The 23633-nt window shown below is 48.1% G+C and overlaps 1 protein-coding gene across 8 annotated transcripts in view; it reads left to right on the top strand.

The window, feature by feature from the left end:
- The window catches only part of ralgapa2 (Ral GTPase activating protein catalytic subunit alpha 2), an 855222-nt gene that overhangs the window by 404905 nt on the left and 426684 nt on the right, over nucleotides 1-23633 (top strand). The window lies entirely within an intron of this gene.

The raw sequence follows: 23633 nt of genomic DNA, 5'->3' as shown, positions 1-23633 counted from the left end.
TTATCCAGGTGTTGTAAATGCGAGGATAGGAATGCTCATTTTTTTCCTAAATATTAAAGTTTGTTGTTCAGACAGCAACAAATATGATCATACTGATCAAGGAGCATGAAAAGAACTAGGCGCGCATGTTAACTATACATTAATTGTATTCAGATGGTGGGAATTAAAGGGTTTCATTTATGCCCCCATAAATGGACACGGATTAAAACTGTTGGCTTAGGTGGTGAGGATGCACAACTCTAAAAATTTATAAAAGTGTAAAGATTGATATTAAACTGAAATACTATAGATTCTGGAAATTTGAAATAAAAACAAAATTCTGGAAATGCTGAGCTGGAAATCCCTTATCTGAAATGCTTGGGGTCGAGTGTCTATTGGATTTCGGATATTTTCTGATTTGGGAATTTTTATGATTTTAGAATATATTGCACAGGTGCAGCGTGCCTTGGGAACTGCGCATGTGTGGAACATTGGAAACTGCATATCTGCTGCGTGCCTTGGGAACTGTGCATGTGCGGCACGCTCGAAAAAAGTGCAGGTTCTGGAATTTCGGATAAGGGATGCTCAACCTGTAATACAATTCATTAATACATTACTTTCAGCTAAATTATACTAATGTGCAAGTAGCATAAAATATTTTGGATCACTGTAAACCTATAAATAAATTGTGAGAGAAATATGTTTTCAAATTCTATAATGGTTCATTAACTGAGTGAGTAATTGACGCAGGTCAACAGCAGAGGGCAAAGTTAGTTCAGGAAGGAGCATTCGCAAGTGTTCCTCCTGCTCCTGATTGCTGTCCAGTGACTTGGTAGAACTGTGTGTGGACATTTCGGTGTTACCAGTTTGGATCTGGATGTGATGCCCACCATGTGGAAGAGACTACTGCCATTCACTATTTTAATAAAATAAATGGTTGGTAAAACCTGAACAGTAACTAGGGCAATCTAGTTTTTCCAAATATATTATTAAAACCACATGGACACGCCGTAAACCTCCATCTCCTGCATTAGCCTCATGGAACATCTCCAGTTATGTATGTCTTCAGAATTCTTAAGTTTCTTATTGCTTCCAAAGATAAGTTGTATCAACAGAATCAATTGTGACACAAATGCAGTCTTTACAAGTATTTTATTATTTCTCACATGGAACAAGTGTCGTGGCTCGCTGTTGCATAAATTATTCCAAAGGCACAGTGTTTCATTAATTTTGACTTACAATCTTTCCCTTTGGGGAAAACCACGAGCAGTTGTAAAGCACTGAGCATTTGACGTTTGTCTGAAACTTCAATTGCGATACAATACATAGTTCTTATTGTATTCAAATGTTATAATATGCAAAGCGTTTGAGTAGGACATGTGGCAGATGGATAAACCCAAATTGATTGGAAAAATGTAGTTTGCCGTATGCCATAATGTTAAGAGCAAGTTTATTTTGTACATCAAAGTACAATATGCATTATTAATTTGATTTGTAAGCACATATTAGGCACATTTTGTAATTTATTTAAAAAAAAAAGTGTGGTCATATTCTCCTGAAAGCTATCTTTTACCTATCATGGAAATTTTACAAACACTGTTGACAAAATATGTTGGCAAGTTTAAAGACCAGAGACATGATCTATCAGCCTCATTGTGCCCAACTCGGGACGCGACTAGGCTGGTAAATTTCACAATAGGCCTCTTGCGATATTTACTTGCCTCGACAGATCGCGAGGCGTTGTTACCTGGATCCAGTCCATTAAGGTCGGGAATCCAGATTTGCATATTCAAGTAGTTTGTCTCGCTTGAGTATATCTATGCCGGATCTACCCAGCGCCCGGGATCGAACGGCCTTGCCTCTGAGACCCCAAGCAGACGCCGTTTAGCACTGTCTTCCACCAACAAAGGCCAGCGTACCAGCAGTATGGGGGGTGAGGGGTAGGTCTCCTCAGCGATCGGGGAGCCCTGGGTAGTCGGGCTCTAGGCAGGGTGGTACCCTGGCATCCCCGATGCCACTCAGGCACCATGCCACTGCCAGCCTGGTACCCTAACAGTGCCACCCAGCACCTTGGCAGTGCCACTTGGCAATGCCAGGATGCCCAGGTGGCACTGCCATGGAGCCTTTCTGCAAACTTTCTAATGTCCTCACATCCTTCCTAAAGTATGGTGCCCAGAACTGGGTATAATACTCCAGTTCAGACCAAACCAGGGCTTTATATGAGTTTAATATAATTTCCTTGCTTTTGTATTCTACGCTCCGATTGGAAAAAGCCCTAGATGGCACAAGGTTTATTAACTGTGCTCTCAATCTGTCCTGCCACATTTATTTTAAAAAAAATTTAGAATACCCAATTCATTTTTTTCCTATTAAGGGGCAATTTAGCATGGTCAATCCACCTACCCTGCACATCTTTTTTGGGTTGTGGGGGCAAAACCCATGCAAACACTGGGAGAATGTGCAAACTCGACACGGACAGTGACCCAGAGCCGGGATCGAACCTAGGACCTCCATGCCATGAGGCTGCAGTGCTAACCACTGCACCGCCGTGCTGCCATTGTCCTGCCACACTCAACATTTCATGCTCATATATGCCACGTTTCCTCTGCTCCCCTTTAGAATTGTACCCTTTATTTCATGTTGTAGCTCCACGTTATTCCGACCAAAGTGCATTAAATTTCATCTGCCACTTGTCCACTTATTCCACCAACTGGTCTATGTCCTTTTGATGTTCTATACTGTGCTGTTCACAGCTCACAATGCTTCAAAGTTTTGTATTGTCTGCAAATTTTTTAATTGTGTCCTGTTACCATAGATATAGGCTCTTCATATATATCAGGAAGAACAAGGGCCCTAAATGCAATCCCTGGGAAACTCTACTATAATTCCTCCTCCAGTCCGAAAAACAACCACTAGCGACTAGTGTCTGTCTTCCATCATTTCAACAATTTTGTATCCATGTTGCTACTGTCCCATTTATTCCACGAACTGCAATGTTGCTCTCAAATCTATTATATTCATTGTTGTGTTATGCTGCCTTAATGTATGCTCTGACAAAGGAAGGTTCAGACTTGGAGATAGGTTTAACACATTTATTGAACAGTTAACAATTCTCCTACTTGTGTTCGACTCTCCTGCTAATCTTGCTACAGTAACTCCGTCTAACTAACCAGTCTGCTCTAAGCCATGCGGTGGGTATGATGCTTCTGATCTGCCCTGTCCTTCTCTCTAAGTATCGCCTGTGGAAAGAGAAAGAGCATGTGTGCCCTGTCCTTTTATATGGGTTGCCCCTTGTGGAAGTGTCATCTCTGGGTGTCTTGACAGCCCATTGGTCGTGTCCTATTCTAAGTGTTCATTAGCTGTATGTCTGCATGTCATGATGTCTCTGGTGCTCCCTCTAGTGTTTACTCCATCCTAGTGTATCTACATTAACCCCTTGTGTATTTACAGTGATGCAAATCACCACATCCCCCATTTTTCGTGTTACATATTTTCTGTACTTGGTTAAAGAAAATTGAACAAAGGGCAGCATGATGGCGCAGTGGATTCGCCCTGCTGCCTCACGGCGCCGAGGTCCCAGGTTCGATCCTGGCTCTGGGTCACTGTCCGTGTGGAGTTTGCACATTCTCCCCGTGTTTGCGTGGGTTTCGCCCCCACAATCTAAAAATGTGCAGGTTAGGTAGGTTGACCACACTAAATTGCCCCTTATTTGGAAAAAATGAATTGGGTACTCTAAAATTAAAAAAAAAGAAAATTGAACAAAATAGGTGGATAAGTGATGACATGTACAAGTCATGATGACAGTGATGATTACACAATACCAAATAATATTTATGAGTCCAAAGTTCATGAATTTATATGGTTGAGTGGCTTTCTTGTTTTGTTATTGAAGTGTCGATGTTGATGTTGTCATTTCAAACAAAGAACAAACAAAGAAATGTACAGCACAGGAACAGGCCCTTCGGCCCTCCAAGCCCGTGCCGACCATGCTGCCCGACTAAACTACAATCTTCTACACTTCCTGGGTCCGTATCCTTCTATTCCCATCCTATTCATATATTTGTCAAGATGCCCCTTAAATGTCCCTATCGTCCCTGCTTCCACTACCTCCTGTGGTAGCGAGTTCCAGGCACCCACTACCCTCTGCGTAAAAAAACTTGCCTCGTACATCTACTCTAAACCTTGCCCCTCTCACCTTAAACCTATGCCCCCTAGTAATTGACCCCTCTACCCTGGGGAAAAGCCTCTGACTATCCACTCTGTCTTAGCCCCTCATAATTTTGTATACCTCTATCAGGTCTCCCCTCAACCTCCTTCGTTCCAGTGAGAACAAACCGAGTTTATTCAACCGCTCCTCATAGCTAATGCCCTCCATACCAGGCAACATTCTGGTAAATCTCTTCTGCACCCTCTCTAAAGCCTCCACATCCTTCTGGTAGTGTGGCGACCAGAATTGAACACTATACTCCAAGTGTGGCCTAACTAAGGTTCTATACAGCTGCAACATGACTTGCTAATTCTTATACTCAATGCCCTGGCCAATGAAGGCAAGCATGCCGTATGCCTTCTTGACTACCTTCTCCACCTGTGTTGCCCCTTTCAGTGACCTGTGGACCTGTACTCCTAGATCTCTTTGACTTTCAATACTCTTGAGGGTTCTACCATTCACTGTATATTCCCTACCTGCATTAGACCTTCCAAAATGCATTACCTCACGTTTGTCCGGATTAAACTCCATCTGCCATCTCTCCGCCCAAGTCTCCAGACAATCTAAATCCTGCTGTATCCTCCGACAGTCCTCATCGCTATCCGCAATTCCACCAACCTTTGTGTCGTCTGCAAACTTACTAATCAGACCAGTTACATTTTCCTCCAAATCATTTATATATACTACAAAGAGCAACGGTCCCAGCACTGATCCCTGTGGAACACCACTGGTCACAGCCCTCCAATTAGAAAAGCATCCCTCCATTGCTACTCTCTGCCTTCTATGGCCTAGCCAGTTCTGTATCCACCTTGCCAGCTCACCCCTGATCCCGTGTGACTTCACCTTTTGTACTAGTCTACCATGAGGACCTTGTCAAAGGCCTTACTGAAGTCCATATAGACAACATCTACTGCCCTACCTGCATCAATCATCTTAGTGACCTCCTCGAAAAACTCTATCAAGTTAGTGAGACACGACCTCCCCTTCACAAAACCGTGCTGCCTCTCACTAATACGTCCATTTGCTTCCAAATGGGAGTAGATCCTGTCTCGAAGAATTCTCTCCAGTAATTTCCCTACCACTGAAGTAAGGCTCACTGGCCTGTAGTTCCCGGGATTATCCTTGCTACCCTTCTTAAACAGAGGAACAACATTGGCTATTCTCCAGTCCTCCGGGACATCCCCTGAAGACAGCGAGGATCCAAAGATTTCTGTCAAGGCCTCAGCAATTTCCTCTCCAGCCTCCTTCAGTATTCTGGGGTAGATCCCATCAGGCCCTGGGGACTTATCTACCTTAATATTTTTTTAAGACACCCAACACCTCGTCTTTTTGGATCACAATGTGACCCAGGCTATCTACACCCCCTTCTCCAGACTCTACATCTACCAATTCCTTCTCTTTGGTGAATACTGATGCAAAGTATTCATTTAGTACCTCGCCCATTTCCTCTGGCTCCACACATAGATTCCCTTGACTATCCTTCAGTGGGCCAACCCTTTCCCTGGCTACCCTCTTGCTTTTTATGTACGTGTAAAAAGCCTTGGGATTTTCCTTAACCCTATTTGCCAATGACTTTTCGTGACCCCTTCTAGCCCTCCTGACTCCTTGCTTAAGTTATTCCTACTTTCCTTATATTCCACGCAGGCTTCGTCCATTCCCAGCCTTTTAGCCCTGACAAGTACCTCCTTTTTCTTTTTGACGAGGCCTACAATATCACTCGTCATCCAAGGTTCCTGAAAATTGCCGTATTTATCTTTCTTCCTCACAGGAACATGCCGGTCCTGTATTCCTTTCAACTGCCACTTGAAAGCCTCCCACATGTCAGATGTTGATTTGCCCTCAAACATCCGCCCCCAATCTATGTTCTTCAGTTCCCACCTAATATTGTTATAAATTAGACTTCCCCCAATTTAGCACATTGATCCTCGGACCACTCTTATCCTTGTCCACCAGTACTTTAAAATTTACTGAATTGTGGTCACTGTTACCGAAATGCTCCCCTACTGAAACATCTACCACCTGGCCGGGCTCATTCCCCAATACCAGGTCCAGTACCGCCCCTTCCCTATTTGGACTGTCTACATATTGTTTTAAGAAGCCCTCCAGGATGCTCCTTACAAACTCCGCCCCGTCTAAGCCCCTGGCACTAAGTGAGTCCCAGTCAATATTGGGGAAGTTGAAGTCTCCCATCACCACAACCCTGTTGTTTTTACTCTTTTCCAAAATCTGTCTACCTATCTGCTCCTCTATCGCCCGCTGGCTGTTGGGAGGCCTGTAGTATACCCCCAACATTGTGACTGCACCCTTCTTATTCCTGATCTCTACCCATATAGCCTCACTGCCCTCTGAGGTGTCCTCTCGCAGTACAGCTGTGATATTCTCCCGAACTAGTAGCGCAACTCCGCCTCCCCTTTTACATCCCCCTCTATCCCGCCTGAAACATCTAAATCCTGGAACGTTTAGCTGCCAATCCTGCCCTTCCCTCAACCAGGTCTCTGTAATGGCAACAACATCATAGTTCCAAGTACTAATCCAAGCTCTAAGTTCATCTGCCTTACCCGTAATGCTCCTTGCATTAAAACATATGCACTTCAGGCCACCAGACCCGCTGTGTTCAGCAACTTCTCCCTGTCTGCTCTGCCTCAGAGCCACACTGTCCTTATTCCTTAGTTCTCCCTCAATGCTCTCACCTTCTGACCTATTGCTCCCGTGCCCACCCCCCTGCCATACTAGTTTAAACCCTCCCGTGTGACACTAGCAAACCTCACGGCCAGGATATTTATGCCTCTCCGGTTTAGTTGCAACCCGTCCTTCTTATACAGGTCACACCTGCCCCGGAAGAGCTCCCAGTGGTCCAGATAATGGAAACCCTCCCTCCTCCACCAGCTGTTTAGCCACGTGTTTATCTGCTCTATCTTCCTATTTCTAGCCTCACTGGCACGTGGCACAGGGAGTAATCCCGAGATTACAACCCTCGAGGTCCTGTCTTTTAACTTTCTGCCTAGCTCCCTGAACTCCTGCTGCAGGACCTCATGCCCCTTCCTTGTGAACGCTGTCAGTGTCCCTGTGCTTAAGGAACCAAGAAGTCATCAGGAGGTGTGCAAATGGTCAAATCATTGGACAACTGGACAAACAAATGGACAACTTCATTGTCTGATTTGGACTTTTTTTTTCCTATGCTTGTGGTAGCGATGCAGTATGTCACCTGTGTTGTCCGACCTGGACTGTGTCTTGTGATTGCGATATTGATGCAGTATGTCATCTGCCTTGAAAGCTGGGTTGCTTGTTCGTAGTGGAGCAAACTCATTTGCCTTGAATCGGTGAGATTTGCTGTCATGCCATGGTATGTCTGTACTCTTGCCAGTGTTAGGAGCTGTGCTGTTACATTGTCCTGCATTTGCAGAGTTGTACCATGTTGTTCCAGTGTTGTCGTTTTTGTCGTGCTTGTTGTTGACGTTGGTGCTGTTGTTGTCTTTGTTGTTGTTTTCGTCGGTTTTGTTGTTGTGTTTGTTGTGCTCAATGACCACACCGAGTGGAGTATTCGAGTCCTTCACAAAGTTATTGTGTCAGTGTCCTTTGTGGCATCTGCTGTTTCATTGAGCGTGCCGTCTCTGATTCCTCGGCCCTCCCTGTCTGGAGTCATGTCCTGTTCGCAGGAATCATCTTTGGCTTGTTGATGCTCCCCGTCTGGAATCCTTTCTGGTTCACCTGAATCAGCTTTGGTTTCTTGACATTCCCCGTCCAGAGTCATTTCCGGTTCACTTGAATCATCTGAGGTGTCACTGGAGTCACTAGTAGCCTCAGTTTAATTGTCGAGTGCCTCTGTACATACTAGCTGAGATCTGTCAGTGTCGCTGAGATGTCGCACATCTTGTATGCGAATTGTGAAGCCATTGTCACTTGTCGCACATACAGTGGGTAGACCTTCAGCGTCTTCTTGCTGGTTAAATGAGCTGGGTAGACTGTCAGAGTCTTCATCTGGTGGCTCAAATAATCTGGGTAGACTGTCATAGTCCTTTTGTTGTTCACGTGAGCGTGGCAGACTTGCATCGACTGCTGCTGGTTGCTCAGATAAGGTTGCTAGACCTTCATGGTCTTGTTCATGCAAGGATTGCACTCTGGAGTCTTGCGTTGCTTCCATTGTGGAGCCTGTCAACGAGCTTGCTGTGGAGGCTTGTACCGCTCTCTCTGTGGAGGCTGGCATCATTCCCTGTGTGGAGTCATGCAGTGGTCTCGCTGTGGAGTCGATTTGTACGCTCTCAATGGAGTCGTGCAGTGGTCTCGCTGTGGAGTCTTTGTGTTCTCTGTGGGGAGACGTGCAGTGGGCTCACTGTGGTGTCTGTCATCGCTTTCAGTGCGGAGTCGGGGACTCTTCGTGGTTGTGTGGACCACCTTTCGTGTTGAGTTGGGGACTCTTCGTGGTGCGTGGACTCTCTGTGTGGAGTCGGGGACTCTTCGTGGTGCATGGACCACTGGTGTGGCGTCAGGCCGCTCTCTGGGGGCTTGTACCGCTCTCTGTCTCTTGGCTTCAGGCCGCAGCAGAATCCTGTCCTCACGGGTTGGGATGTCGTCTATGCTGGGCTGAGGATCCTCAAATCCGAAGAACTCATCCATGTCTGTGTCGGATTCTGTAATGTACACATCATCTCGTTGCGGTTCGGATTTGGTACTGAGGTCGCCACGTCCAATGCTGAAATCATCTTCCGAGTCGTAGTCTTCAAGGACTATATCATCACTTTGTGTCGGAGCTGTCATTGTGCTCTTAGGGCGGTACTAACTGCTTGTTGCAGGGTTCTGCGGAGGTTACTTTCAGCTACTGGTCGAAGTTCAGGCATTGTGCTGTTATTCCAGGTGAAAGAATAGTGTTTTCTGGCTTTAAAATTTGTTTTCACTCTTTTTGGGCATTTCCCCTTTATGTGGGCGTGGTCTGGGGCCTCTGCTGTCATGACGCTTGTGACGTAGAGGGTAGGAATGGATTGCACATGCGCAGATTGCTTTTCCTTTACTGTGCGCTCTTTGTGTAATTGAACATGCGCGGCTTCAAAACACTGTTTTGCCGGTTCGCGTCTTCTGGGGAACTGCGCATGTGCGGCTCCTTTCTCAAGATGGCTGCCATTCAAAACTGCTGTTTGCTTCTGCTGCAAGCCTGCCTGTGCCTCGTGGTGAGTATAGGCTCCAGTTTTACCAATTTTTAAAATTTTTTATTATTTTTTTTGTGTTCACCTCGCAGTAGTTTTCAAACTTGTCCAGGACTGTCTGGAAGTCGCTCTTGTCTTGCCCTTTAGAGTATCTGAAGGAGTTGAAGATTTCTGTTGCACTTTCACCCGCAATGGTGAGTGAAAGCTTTATCTTCTCAGCATCGGCCACGCCATCTAGGTCGGATGCTACCATGTAAATCTCAAATCTCTGTTTGAATGCACGCCAGTTGGCACTGAGATTGCCGTGGTACCTGAGCTGCTGAGGAACCGGAATCTCGAACATCTTGCCTGGGTGCTGTTGCTGGTCGTCACGGGTCGTGAGTTGAACTATATAGATTCAACAGGCACTCACTGGTACCATGTTGTGTTATGCTTCTTCATGTAGCATAAGCTGCTTCCTTGATGTATGCTCTGACAAAGGAAGGTTCAAACTTGGAGACAGGTTGAACACATTTATTGAACAGTTAACAATTCTCCCACTTGGGGCTTCCGGTTGCGGCTATGCCAAGGTAGGTCGCACATTCGTCACGGACTTTTGGGCTCTCCAGAGGGGCCCCAACGTCAATTGTTCGACGGCTTCCAGTGTGGGAAGGTGACAGCAAGGCCCCCCCGACATTATATGGATTGGACCAGGAGTGGAGCGCTGAAAAAAGTGATCCTGGTGCAGCGAAAAGTGCGAGGGAGGAAAAGCAAGATGGCGACGGGTGGAGACCAAGCAGCATGGGCGCAGTGGTCGCAGGAGCAGCAGGAGTTTCTTAAACGCTGCTTTGAGGAGCTGAAGACAGAAATGCTGGCGCCAATGAAGGCAGCGATTGAGAAGCTTGTGGAGACCCAGAAGGCCCAAGGAGAACGAGGATGAGATCTTGGGCCTGGCGGTGAAGGTGGAGGCGCACGAGGCACTGCACAAGAGGTGGGCGGAAAAATTTGAGGACCTTGAGAATAGGTCGAGGAGGAAGAATCTTCGGATTCTGGGTCTCCCTGAAGGAGTGGAGTGGCCCGATGCCAGGGCATATATGAGCATGAAGCTCAATTCGCTGATGGGCGCGGGAGCTTTCCCGAGGCCCCTGGAGCTAGATGGGGCTCATCGGGTCCTGGCAAGGAGACCCAAAGCCAACAAGCCGCCAAGGGCTGTAGTGGTGAGATTCCACCACTTTATGGACAGAGTGTGTCCTGAGATGGGCCAAAAAAGAGCGGAGCAGCAGGTGGGAGAACACGGAGATCCGAATTTGCCAGGACTGGAGTGCGGAGGTGGCTAGGAAGAGAGCTGGTTTCAACCAGGCTAAGGCGGTGCTCCATCGGAAGGGGGTGAAGTTTGGTATGCTGCAGCCAGCGCGATTGTGGGTCATGTTCCAAGATTGGCACCACTATTTTGAAACGCCCAATGAGGCATGGAACTTTATACAGACTGAAAAGTTGGACTCAAATTGAGGGTTTGTCGTGGGGGGATGTTTACTGTGTTCACTGTGTTTATTACGTTTGGGGAATGTTCTTTTGGTTTGAGTGCTGGGTGGGGATGGGTGAATGGATTTGAGGTGGGGGCTGTGAGAGAGTGTGGGTGTCGGTGTTGGAGGGGCAGGGCCCAACGGAGGAAGAGGGGGAGTGGAGGCCCGGGGATGGGGAGTTGGGGTAAGGCCGCAAAAAGGAGCTGCACCAGAGGGGGCGGGGCCAGCTCAGGAATGCGTGAGCTTTTTCCCGCGTTAGGGAAGGATGGGGGTGGGGCCGGGTGGGGAAGGCCGGTGCTGGAGAGGAGCGCACACTGACTGCCAAAGGGAGGGGAGATTCTCACACTGGGGGGTCGATGGAATGGCAGGAGAGGCTGGGGTCAGCAGGAGTCAGCTGACTTACGGGAGTGTCCTGGGAGGAGCAAAATGGCTAGATGTGGATCTAGCGGGGGGAGGGGGGGAACAGGGATGCTGCTGCATTGGCCAAAGGGGAGCTGGAAGTAGGAGAGGTAGTCGGGGCGGGGGTCCGCCGCTTGGGGGACTGGAGGATGCGGGAGGCGCGGGCACGTGGCTGGCCTAGAAAAGGAGATGGCTAGTTGGGGGGGGGCGAGGGGGGGGAGGGGGGGCGAGGGCGAGCGAGCGAGTAGCCCCCCAATCCGTCCGGCTGATAACTTGGAATGTGAGGGGCCTGAACGGGCCGGTCAAGAGGGCCCGGGCGTTCGCGCACTTAAAGGGACTGAAGGCAGACGTGGTTATGCTCCAGGAGACACATTTGAAGATGGCAGATCAGATTATGCTGAGAAAGGGATGGGTAGGGCAGGTCTTCCATTCAGGGCTGGATGCGAAGAGCAGAGGGGTTGCAATACTGGTGGGGAAGCGGGTGTCGTTTGAGGCAATGAATATTGTAGTGGATAATGAAGGTCGATATGTGATGGTGAGCGGTAGATTGCAGGGGTGCGGGTGGTACTGGTGAACATATATGCCCCGAATTGGAATGATGCCGGATTTATGAAACGCATGCTGGGTCAGATTCCGGATCTGGAGGTAGGAAGCTTGATAATGGGGGGGGGTACTTCAACACGGTGCTGGACCCAGCACTGGACCGCTCTAGGTCCAGGACGGGTAAGAGGCCGGCTGCGGCCAAGGTGCTCGGGGTTTATGGACCAGATGGGGGGGAGTGGAACCATGGAGGTTTGTCAGGCCGCTGGCCAGGGAATTTTCCTTCTTTTCCCACTTCCATAGAGCCTACTCCCGGATAGATTTTTTCATTTTGAGTAGGGCGCTAATCCCGAAAGTGGAGGGAACGGAATATTCGGCCATAGCCATCTCGGACCACGCCACGCATTGGGTGGAGCTGGAGTTGGGGGAGGAGAGTGACCAGCGCCCGCTGTGGCGCCTTGATGAGGGATTATTGGTGGATGAGGAGGTGTGCGGGCGGGTGCGGGGGTGCATTGAAAGATATTTGGAGGCCAACGACAACGGGGAGGTGCAGGTGGGGGTAGTCTGGGAGGCGCTGAAGGCGGTGGTCAGGGGAGAGCTAATCTCCATTAAGGCCCGAAGGGAGAGGGGAGGGAGAGGTTGGTGGGGGAGATTTTAAGGGTGAACAGGAGGTATGCAGAGGCCCCCGAGGAGATGCTACCCAGGGAGCGACGGAACCTCCAGTCGGAGTTCGACCTGTTGACCACAGGGAAAGCAGAGGCACAGTGGAGGAAAGCACAGGGGCGATGTACGAGTATGGGAAGAAGGCGAGTCAGATGCTGGCACACCAGCTTTGTCAGAGGGAGGCAGCGATGGAGATTGGTGGAGTTAAGGATAGAGGGGGGAAGACGGTGCGGAGTGCGGTGAGAATAAACAAGGTATTTAGGGACTTCTATGGGGATCTGTACAGGTCTGAGCCCCCAGCGGGGGAGGAGGGGATGCGACGATTCTTAGATCAGCAGAGGTTTCCGAGGGTGGAGGAGGAGGAGGTGGCTGGTTTGGGGGCGCCGATTGGGCTGGAGGAGCTGGTTAAAGGATTGGGGAGCATGCAGGCGGGGAAGGTCCCAGGGCCGGATGGGTACCCGGTTGAATTCTACAGGAAATACGTGGACCTGTTGGGCCCGTTGCTAGTGAGGACTTTCAATCAGGCGAGGGGGGGGGGGGGACCTTGCCCCCGACGATGTCTACGGCGCTGATCTCTTTGATCCTGAAGTGGGTCGTATGGACCGATCTCACTCAATGTTGATGCTAAGTTGCTGGCAAAGGTGCTGGCTACGAGAATTGAGGACTGTGTCCCGGGGGTGATTCATTAGGACCAGACGGGATTTGTGAGGGGTAAGTAATTAAATACAAATGTGCGGAGTCTCCTCAATGTAATTATGATGCCCTCGGTGGAGGGAGAAGCGGATGTAGTGGCAGCTATGGACACGGAGAAGGCCTTTGACCGGGTGGAGTGGGAGTATCTTTGGGAAGTGTTGCGGAGGTTTGGGTTCGGGGAGGGGTTCATCAGCTGGGTCAGGCTGCTATATAGAGCCCCGGTGGCGAGTGTGGCTACGAATCGGCGGTGGTCGGAGTACTTTCGGCTGTACCGGGGGACGAGGCGGGGAGCCCCCTGTCCCCCTTGTTGTTTGCAGTGGCAATTGAGCCTCTGGCCATGGCACTAAGGGAGTCCAGGAAATGGAGGGGACTGGTCTTGGGTGGGGGGGGGGGGGGGAGAAGAGGAACACCGGGTGTCGTTGTATGCTGACGACCTGTTGCTGTATGTGGCAGATCCAGTGGAGGGGATGGCGGAGGTTATGCGGATCCTAAGGGAGTTTGGGGACTTTTCGGGGTATAAACTCAACATAGGGAAGTGTGAGCTCTTCGTGGTGCATTCAGGGGACCAGGGAAGGGGGATAGACGAGCTACCGCTGAGGAGGGCGGAAAGGAGCTTTCGGTACCTCGGGATCCAAGTAGCTTGGAGCTGGGGAGCCCTGCACAAGCTCAATTTGACGCGGTTGGTGGAGCAGATGGAGGAGGATTTTAAAAGATGGGATGTGCTGCCACTCTCACTTGCGGGTAGGGTGCAGTCGGTCAAAATGACGGTCCTCCCGAGGTTTCTCTTTGTGTTCCAGTGCCTTCCCATTATGATCCCCAAGGCATTTTTCAAACGGGTAAGTAGGAGCATCATGGGTTTTGTGTGGGCGAATAAGACCCCGAGGGTGAAGAGAGTGTTTCTGGAGCATCGCAGGGACAGTGGGGGGGCTGGCGCTGCCGAATTTGTGCGGCTATTATTGGGCTGCCAATGTGGCAATGATCCGTAAGTGGGTAATGGAGGGAGAGGGGGCGGCGTGGAAGAGGTTAGAGATGGCGTCCTGTGTGGGCACGAGCCTGAGGGCGCTGGCGACGGCACCGCTGCCGCTCTCGCCGACAAGGTACACCACGAGTCCGGTGGTGGCGGCGACGTTGAAGACCTGGGGGCAGTGGAGGCGACACAGGGACGAGGTGGGAGCCTCAGTTTGGTCCCTGATTCGGGAGAATCATCGGTTCGGCCCGGGAAGGATGGATGGGGGGTTTCGGAGCTGGCATCGGGCAGGGATTAGAAGAATGGGGGACCTGTTCATCGATGGGACGTTTGCGAGCCTAGGGGCGCTGGAGCAGAAGTTTGGGTTACCCCCGGGAAACGCTTTCAGGTACATGCAAGTGACGGCGTTTGTGAGGCGGCAGGTGAAGGAATTCCCGCTGCTCCTGGCACAGGGGATTCAGGACAGGGTGATTTCGGGTGTATGGGTTGGAGAAGGCAAAGTTTCTGCGATTTACCAGGAGCTGAAGTAAGAGGAGGAGGCCTTGGTGGAGGAGTTAAAGGGCAAGTGGGAGGAGGAGCTTGGGGAGGAGATTGATGAGGGTCTGTGGGCTAATGCCCTGAGTAGGGTTAATTCTTCCTCCTCTTGCGCCAGGCACAGCCTAATACAGTTCAAAGTTACTCACAGAGCGCATATGACAGGGGCGAGGTTGAGTAGGTTCTTTGGGGTGGAGGACAGATGTGGGAAGTGCTCGGGAAGTCCGGCAAATCACGTCCATTTGTTCCGGTCGTGCCCGGCACTGGATGGGTTTTGGAGGGGTTCTGCGAGGATTATGTCCAAGGTGGTGAAAGCCCGGGTCAAGCCGAGCTGGGGGGTGGCATTATTTGGGGTAACGGACAAGCCGGGAGTGCAGGAGGCGAAAGAGGCCGGTATTCTGGCCTTTGTGTCCCTGGTAGCCCGGCGGAGGATTTTGCTATTATGGAAAGATGCGAAGCCCCCTAGTGTGGAAGCTTGGATCAATGACATGGCAGGGTTCATCAAGCTGGAGAGGATAAAGTTTGCCTTGCGAGGGTCTGTGCAGGGGTTCCTCAGGCGGTGGCAAACGTTCCTAGACTATCTCACGGAGCGTTAGGAGGAGGTCAGCAGCAGCAGCCCAGGGGCGGGGGGGAGGGAGGGGTTGGGGGGCTTCCCTATTGGTGCTTTTAAATGTCATATGGGGGGTTATTGTATATGGGGGAAATCCAATGTATAATTTTTGATTGTTGTGTTTGTGTTTCTTTCTTTTTGTTGGGGTGGGGGGTGGGGTGGGTTGTTGAAAATCTGTTGAAAAGTTTGAATAAATATATTTTAAAAAACACAAACAATTCTCCTACTTGAGTTCGACACTCCTGCTAATCTTGCTATAGTAACTCAGTCTAACTAACCAGTCTGCTCTAAGCCATGCGGTGGGTGTGATGCTTCTGATCTGCTCCTGTCCTACTCTCTAAGTGTTGCCTGTGGAAAGAGACAGAGCATGTGTGCCCTGTCCTTTTATATGGGTTGCCCCCCTGTGGAAGTGTCATCTCTGGGTGTCTTGACTGCCCATTGGTCGTGTCCTATTCTAAGTGTTCATTAGCTGTATGTCTGCATGTCATGATGTCTCTGGTGCTCCCTCTAGTGTTTACTCCGTCCTAGTGTATCTACATTAACCCCTTGTGTATTTGCAGTGATGCATATCACCACATTCATCAATCCTCTTTGTTACCTCATCAAAAAACTAAAGCAAGTTAGTTAAACAGGATTGCCTTAACTATTCCATGCTAACCTTCCTTAATTAGCCTGCATTTGTTCCTGTTCATTATTAATTTTGCCTTAATTAATGTTTCTAAGCTTCCCCACCAACAAGGGAAAACTGACTTGCTAGTTGTTGGGCTTTAAATCCTTTTTTGAACAAGGGTACAATATTTGCAATTATCCAGCCCTTTGGCACCATCCCTATATCGTAGGAAGATTGGAAAATTATGGCCAGTGCCTCCCCATTTCCACTCTCACTTTCCTCATCTCACCTGATCCTAGTGGCTTATTAGCTTCAAGTGAAAGTAAAGTCACCATAGTCCCAGATGGCCATAGGCTGCTTTCCCCTTTAACCTGAGGGTCACCACACTTCAGGGGAGGGGCGCGGTTGAGAAGGCGGGGCCTTCATGAATTACCTCAGCCAGGACGGGAATTGAACCCGTGCTGCTGGCCTTGTTATGCATCACAAACCAGCTGTCTAGCAGACTGAGATAAACCAGCCTCCATAGCTTTTAAGTACAGACTGCATGTCGAATACCACCTCCTTACCAATTCAAACCTTTAACATATCTGAATTATCTCCTCTTCAACATGACCTGTGCAGCATCATCTTCCTTGACAAAGATAGATGTAAAGTATTAATTTGCCACCTCAGCCATGCCGCTTGTCTCCATGTGTAAATGTTCTTTTTTAAAAAAGTTATTACAAACATTTATCAAAATGGATTACATCACATAAACACCTTGGGAAACATACTTCCCAGCAATCAGTTATACAGCCTGTACAGATTTTTTCCTCTTTTCACCCCCCCCCTCCCCGCAGCGAACAGCTCCTCAAACACGGTCACAAACATCCCCCACCTTTTCACAAATCCCCCTGCAGAGCCCTTTAACTCATACTTTATCTTCTCCAGCTCCAGGAAGTTGTACAGGTCACCCGACCATGCTGCTACCCCCGGCGGCGATGCCGACCGCCACTCCAGCAAAATTCGCTACCATGCAATCAGAAGCAAAGACACGACATTGGCCTTCCTCCTCTCCATGAACTCAGGCTTTTCTGAAACCCCAAATATCGCTACCAAAGGGTCCGGGTCCACCTCCTCCTCCGCTACCCTAGCTAAGACCGTGAACGCTCCCGCCCCAAATCTTCCCAATTTTTCGCAACCCCAAAATATGTGTGCCTGATTTATTGGCCCCGCCCACACCTCTCACACTCATCTTCTACCCCCTGAAAGAACCCACTCATTCTCGCCGGAGTCATATACATCCTGTGCACCACATAAACTGTATCAGGCTCATCTTTGCACAAAAGGAGTCCCATTTACCCTGTTCAGTGCCTCACTCCATACTCTCCAATTGATCTCCCCTCCCAACTCCGCTCCATTTCTCCTTGTTCTTCATCACCTGCTCACCTCCCTGCTTCCCCTGCTACTTGTGTATATCCCCAATTCTTCCCTCCCCTTCCACATCCGGAAGCAGCAGCTGCTCCAGCATCTTTTATATTCTGCCTGGTCGTCAGTTGCATTATCCATCGGCGATCTCTCATATGTATATTTGTTCTTCTGCATTTTAATCTACATCTCTTTTGCCATCCAGGGAGCTCTGGATTTGTTTGCCCCACCTTTCTCCTTTGTGGGAGTATAGTTTGATTGTGCTTGAATTATCTCTCCTTTAAAGACAACCCATCATTCAATTACAGTTTTGCCTTTTCACCTTTGATTCCAATTTTTCAGGGCCTGATCCACTCTTACTCCCATTGAAATTGGCTTTCTCCCAGTTAATTATTCTTACTCTGGATTGCTCCTTGTCATTTTCCATAAACAAGCTAAGCTTATGATATTATGATCACTGTCACTACTGACACTTAATGCACTTGACTCACTTCATTCCCAATTATCAGGTCAATCAATGCCTCAAACCTACACCACATGAACTGCAGCAGTTCAAGAAGGCAGCTCACCACCACCTTCTTGAGGGCAGTTAGACCTAGCCAGCAATACCCACATCCCATGAATGAATTTTTTGAAATTGGATTCAAAAGGGTGCGGTGGAAACTTCTCCTGGATGCACCCTAGGAACTCAGACCCTGCTCTGCCATTCACATTGGTACTTTCCCAGTCTATGTTCAGATAATTAAGGCTTGCATTTTTTTGCAATTTCCTTGCTAATTTGTTCCTGTGCATCTTTACCACTGGTTGGTGACCTTCAACTGCACTGAGCAATGTAGTTCATCTTTTTGTACTCTGCTGGACCTCTCTCGCTCTCGAGTGCATTGCAGTGTTCTCCTTATTCAATACTGTCACCCCCTCCTCCTTTCCTATCTTTCCTGAACACCTTGATATAGATGATATCGACATAGAAGGCTGTTGGAGTGAAAACACCAGTGTAGTTTGAAACCCTAAAGAATCTGTTATTTGGGAGTGGATAATCATACTTAAGTTCTTCCACTAGATAATGGGAATCAATCACATTTATTGGCTTTCATAGGAATTCAGCATACAATGAATAGTATTGATAATTACACAGGCTTGCGTGGTCTCACTTACCATGCAAGACCAGGCAATTTATTTTGATGCCGATTTTGGGCTGAAAGGTTTCGTAGCAAGTCAAACTTAGTTGAATTCTGAAATATCTATTCTCAAATTGTTTTTAGACATTTCTTCCTCTCTAGCTAACTGCGAATCTCATGTATCAAAATATTACGTCGTCCAATTAGTTGGACTCAGTTTGAGTAGGCATAAGCCTTCACGTTGACTGAACTCTCAATCAAGTTAGTCACTGGAGACCATTACCTGTAACTGATGAGTTAGATAACTACAGATGAGTTATCACTTGCTTTGTAGAGAGGTCTCCTTGGAAGTTAATCCATAAAAGGACAGCTGAGATGCCTATAAGACTCGGATGAAGACAATTTGTAGCTGAATGGTGATCAGCCGAAATCTGTGTCTACAATCATGGACTGACATGATTTTGCTGACATTTTCTACCCTTTAATAGGAGCTCAAAATAAAAAGTTAATATCATTATCTCTTTATTTACACCCTGAGCCAATTTTAAGCATTCACTGAGTGTGAAGACTCAAAATAATCAGCTTGTTCCATTGGAAAATTAAGGAAAGTTCACAAAATATAGTTATGAAATATTTAGACATATCCTGTATGTTTTGATCAAAAGTCAGTGAAAATCCTGTCCTTGAAACTTAAATCAAATAATTACAGTAAGAAAATAAATCCGATGTGTTGGATGAATTAATTTCTGTTTTTCATCATTAGCATAAAAACTGACTGTAGTGTTTCCTAAGCGCAGCTCTTTTGCAAGGCATATGTAAAACCCATGATATTATCAATAGTTCCTTCCCCATGGATACAATTCCACTCCTCTTCAAATCTGCTGTCATCACCCTTCTGCTCAGAAAACCCACCCTTGACTCCCCAGTTCATGCAAACTAGTAGCCCACCTCCAAAATCTCTTTCATTTCGACCCCTAAAACTTGTTGTCACCCACTAAGTCCATCTCCATTTTTACCGCAATTCCACATTTGAATATCTCCAGATTTCCACCCATGCGACGGTACTGAATTGACCTAACCCAAGTCACGGGTGACATCCTATGTGACTGTCATCATGATAAACTGTCCCTCCTTATCCTTCTCGACTTATCTGTTGCCTTTCGCACGGTTGACCACACCTCCCAGTTTCCAAGACCATGGGCGGATTCTCCACTCCCGCGCCAAAGTGCCCACGCCATCATGAACGCCGTCGAGGTTCACGACGGCGCGAAACGGCCCCGATCCCGACCGATTCAGGCCCCGACAATGGGCTAGGATCGGGACCACGTCATCTACACGCGCCAGGCCTTGTCGCCGCGTAAAGGCGGTGCCGCATAGACGACGCGGCCGGCGCCGCATACCTGGCATCACCCGCGCATGCGCGGGTTGGCCGGCGCCAACCCGCGCATGCATGGTTGCCGTGCTCTCTGAGTCCGTCCCGCAAGAAGATGGCGGACGGATCTTGCGGGGCCGTGGAAGGAAGGAGGTCCTCCTTCAGAGAGGACGGCCCGACGATCGGTGGGCACCGATCGCGGGCCATGCCACATTTGAGGTGCCCCCCTAGCGTTCCCGCGGTGTTCCCGACGGCAGCGACCAGGTGTGGACGGCGCCGGGGGGAACCCGCCATTTTGGCCTGACCGCTCGGCCCATCCGGGCCTGAGAATAGTGGGGGTGCTGGAGAATCGCCATTTTGGGTGTCTCCGGCGATTCTCCGGCCTGCCGCCCGCAGAACTCGACGGGGCCGTTCCCGCCGCTTGGGAGAATCGCGGGAGGGCGTCAGACCGGCATCCCAGGAAATTTTGACGGCCCAGGCGATTCTCCCAACCGGCGCGGGAGTGGAGAATCTCGCCCCATGTCTCTGTCCTCCAGCTGGGTAGGATTCCCTTCACCTGGTTACACTCTCATCTATACATAGCCAGAGAATCACCCACTCCTTGACCATTACCCCTAGAGCCTCCCAATGCCCGATTCCTGGCCTGTCCCGTATCCAAATCCTGGGAGACATTGTTCAAAACCCCAAACATGCATGCTAACAACATCCAGAAATAACTAAATCAAGAAGTGGAAGAGATGGAGAACTCAAGAAAATTATAATCACGAGGAAAGAAGTACTAAACAAACTTTGGAGCTGGGAGCTGACAAGATCCTGGATCCTGATGGACTTCATCCTAGAGCAGTGTTTTTCAAACTTTTTTTCCGGGGACCCATTTTTACCAAACGGCCAACCTTCGTGACCCACGCCGTCCGACCTTCGCGACCTACACTGGCCGACCTTTGCGGCCGCGCGGCCCACGCGGCCGACCTGCATGACCCACCATTTTCTCTTACCTTGTTTGTTACTGACAAAAATGGAGAAAATGGTTTTGGGTCCCTTTGGCCCCAATGGACCCTTTGGTCCCCGGAGCTTTGAAAAAGAAAGGCTGCGACCTTATAAAACAAAATGCGGCCGCACTGCGCATGCGTGCCCGATCATAGATGCGCATGCGCAGTGTGGCCGAATTTTTAAAATCTGTTCCTGGCCATTTTGAAGGCCGCTCGCAGCCGGCGTTATTAAAAGCCGGCTGCTGCGGTTATTGCGCCCGGACTTGCGCAATCGGGAGCATCGCAACGGATGTCTTTGCGACCCTCCGGACACGCGCCCCTGAATTTGACAATGCCTGTCCTAGAGCCTTAAAAGAAGTGGCTAGTGAGATAGTTAATGCCTTGATGGTTTTAATTTTCCTAAATTGCTTAGATTCGAGCAAGTTCACATTAAATTGGAAAATAGTGAATGTAACTTCTTTATTAAAAAAGGGAGGGAGATGGAAGATAGGAGACCACAGGCCAGTCAGCTTAACATCTGTGGAAGGGAAAATGTTAGATGTTATTATTAAATATGTAATAGCAAGGCTCTTAGAAAATTTCACAGTAATTAGTCTGAGTCAAGGTGGTTTGTGAGAGGAAAATCAAATCCGATTTGTTGGAGTTCTTTAAAGGAGTCACATATGCTATGGATAAAGAGGAACTGGTGGATGCACGAAACTTAGATTTCCAGAAGGCATTTGATAAAGTGCCACATCAAAGGTTATTTCAGAAAATAAAAGCCCATGGTGTAGGGGGTAGCATATTGGCAATGGATAGAAGATTAGCTGTCTAACAGAAAACAAGAGGGTTGACATAAATGGGTCTTTTTCTGGCGAGATGTAACAAATGGTTTGCCTCAGGGATCAGTGCTGGGGTCTCCACTGTTTACAATTTATATAAATGACTTGGATGAAGAGACCGACAGTACAGTTGCTAAATTTCCTGATGACAGAAAGATAGGTAGGAAAGTAAGTTTTGAAGAGGACATAAGAAGGTTAAATGAGTAGGCAAATATCGGGCAAGTGGAGTATAATGTGGGAAAATGCGTAATTGTCCATTTTAGCATGAAACATTTAAAAAGTATTATGTAAATAGTGAGAAATTGATCTGAAATACAGAGGGTTCTGTGCATCCTAGTGCGCATATCGGATCGGTTTAGTATGCAGGTACAGCAAATAATTAGGAAAGCTAATCGAATGTTATTGTTTATTGCAAGGGGAATTGAATACAGAGGTAGCGAAGTTATGCTTCAGTTATACAGGACATTGGTGAGACCCATCTGGGGTAGAGTGTATTATATTAATCTCCTTATTTAAGAAAGGATGTAAATGCATTGGAAGCAGTTAAGAGAAGGTTTACCAGACTAATGGCCGAGTTGGCTTATGAGGAAAGTTTGGGCAGTCTAGGCTTGCATCTGCTGGAATTTAGTAGCATAAGAAGCAACTCGATTGAAATATATAAGATCCTGAGAGGCCTTGACAGGGTAGATGTGGAAAAGATGTTTCCTTTTCTGGGAAGATGTAGAACTAAGGGTCACTATTTTAAGACTGAGGTGAGGAGACTTTTTTTATTCTCTGAGGATTGTGAGCCTTGGCAACGCTCTTCCTCAAAAGTCTTTTGACTTTGAAAAGCATAGTCTTTCAATACTTTTAAGGCAGAGCTGGGTAGATTCTTGAAAAGGAAGAGGGTGAAAGGTTATCGGGGTAGCTGGGAATCTGGAGTTGAGGTTACAATCCGATCAGCCATGATCTTATTGAATGGCAGAGCATGTTCAAGGGGCCAAGTGACCTATACCTACTCCTAATCTGTATGTTCATATGACACTCCGCTCTAACTAACCATCACCTCTCTGAAATATCACCCCAACCTCTTCACTGCCACTGTTTTTTCACATTACTTGTCTGAAATCATGCCTGATGAGCAGAAATTTCCTCCGATTAAATATTGGGAAGGTCAAAGCCGTTGCCTTTGGTCCCGCTACAAACTCTGTTCCCTGGCCATTGACTCCATCCGTCTTCCTGGCTACTATCTGAGTCTGAACCATGTCATCCATAAGCTGCTTGTTGCATTTGGCCTGAGATGAGCATCCGACCACATTTGTTCCATCAACACTTTCACCTCCATAATATTGCTTAACTCCATCACTCCCTTGGCTCATCCATGTCTCTGTTCATTGGACTTGACTATTCCAATGGTTTCTTGGCGTCATGCACAAACATACCCAATTGTATTCACTGTAGCATTGACAGCTATGCCTTCAGCTGCCTAGCCCCTAAGCTCTGGCATTCTGTCTCAAAATTTTGTTGTGCATTCTCAGTATCCTATTCAACCTAGAGCAGAATTTCTGACTTCGTAACCTCTTATCATTCAGAGCACCCATTTCCAACTATATGACATCAACCACCATGCTCTCATCCGCACCACCTCCATTTCAGTCCATTTTCTATCAGAACACTCATTTTCCATCCATGCCTTTAAAGTCACCACCAAACAGTTATTAAAATGCATTACAGGACAACTTCCAATCCTCCATAAAGTCCAGTGGCAAAACTGCTGAAGGTGCTGCATAATTATAAGCCCTTGTTGTCACACATGTTCTATTCTGTGCCAAGTCCCGCTTGGCAATTAGTCCTGCTTGATAATTAGACCTGTCCTACAATTACTTACTGCCTTCCAGTGCCTTTAACTTAAACATTTTAATCCTTGTTTTCAAATTATCCAATAGCCTTATCTCTCCCTCTGTGTCCAACCCTCCCACAGTCCTCCAAGTCTTCAAATTCTCTTCTCCTCCAATTCTGGCCTCTTGTGCAACCCAAATTTTAATTTCTCGCGCATTGGCAGCCTTTAATAGCCTGCACCCTCAGTTCTGAAATTCTGCCACAAA

This window comes from Scyliorhinus torazame, chromosome 1 (genome assembly GCF_047496885.1).
Source record: "Scyliorhinus torazame isolate Kashiwa2021f chromosome 1, sScyTor2.1, whole genome shotgun sequence".
NCBI lineage: Eukaryota > Metazoa > Chordata > Chondrichthyes > Carcharhiniformes > Scyliorhinidae > Scyliorhinus > Scyliorhinus torazame.
Note: the sequence above shows the minus strand (reverse complement) of the source record. Positions and strands in the feature narration are given on the sequence as shown.